Source organism: Macaca thibetana, chromosome 5, assembly GCF_024542745.1.
Source record: "Macaca thibetana thibetana isolate TM-01 chromosome 5, ASM2454274v1, whole genome shotgun sequence".
NCBI classification, from domain to species: Eukaryota; Metazoa; Chordata; class Mammalia; order Primates; family Cercopithecidae; genus Macaca; species Macaca thibetana.
The window spans coordinates 7,092,898-7,094,042 of record NC_065582.1 but is presented as its reverse complement, the minus strand read 5'-3'; positions in this window follow the sequence as shown (position 1 = coordinate 7,094,042).

Sequence of the window (1,145 nt, the reverse complement as noted above, 5' to 3'; positions counted from 1 at the left end):
CTCTCACGGGAGGGAGGGAGGGAGGGAAGGAGGGAGGGTCGCACGCCGCGAACACGCTGCTCGGCGTCGCCGTACGCCTCGCAGTCCCCGTGATGCAGCCCGCGGTCCGGCCGGCGGTGTTCACGGCCCGAGCACAAACCACTCCCCGGGTGCCAGGCCGCCCCGAGGTCGCCCCGCTGCCCGGGTCACGCGTGGCGCAGGGTGGCCGCGAGTTGGGCGCATCCAGGCCTGACTGCACGACCGTCGGGGCTGCTCGGTTTAGTGGTGGTGGTGGTGGTGAGGTTTTCCCCACCATCCGTGTTCCATCAGCTCCTTAGAGTCACGACTATAGAGATTCTGTGTGATTAAAAGACGACCCCAAGAATCTAGTGCCGTGAAGCTGGTGGGAGGTGGGGAGACCTGGTTTGGGTCTCAGGGGTGAGCCCGCTGTTTCGCAGCGCCCCCGTGGGGACCCTTGGCCGGTGGCTGGGTCAGTTTCACACCGGATGGGGCAGGGAACTGGGTCCGGCGGGGGTGCTGTGCCTCGAGGCTCAGTGCCTCGAAGCTGGATTTGCATTTAGCTGCGCCTGACCGGCTTGCAGTTTCTGCTCAAACTGTGCGGAAGGGCCTGAGGTGTTTGCTAAAGCCTGCCGTCCCCTGCTCGACCCGTATCACCACACATGCACCCCAACTGCACGTTACCTCCTGGTAATGCTTGCCCACTGATACTGTGCACATTTTGTTGCAGTTGTTTCAAAACAGGGCAAATCAGAAAAACAGCGCAATGGGAAAGACCATCAGTGACATTTCTGGAGTCGTATGCCCCAAGCAACTAAATCTGATTTTCATGAAATTCGTTACCCTACGCAGACGTCTAGCCCCTTACAGTGGTTCTAGCACAGAGAATGACAGAAGAACCCCTTTCTGTTTCACTCATACTTGAGGGTACTGTCAGCACTCCATAAATAACAGCTACCGTAATAATCATCAGTTCTGATCTGCACATCCCGGATTTGAACTGCTGTTCCATACAAAAGCTTGTTAACTATATTAATTTAGCCTCACGGAGGAAGAATGATGAGAGTAAACAGTTGGTTCTGTCTAATTACTCACTACAACAGACACATCATTCTTCATCTCATGGTCCAGCTTGTAGATTCAATAAT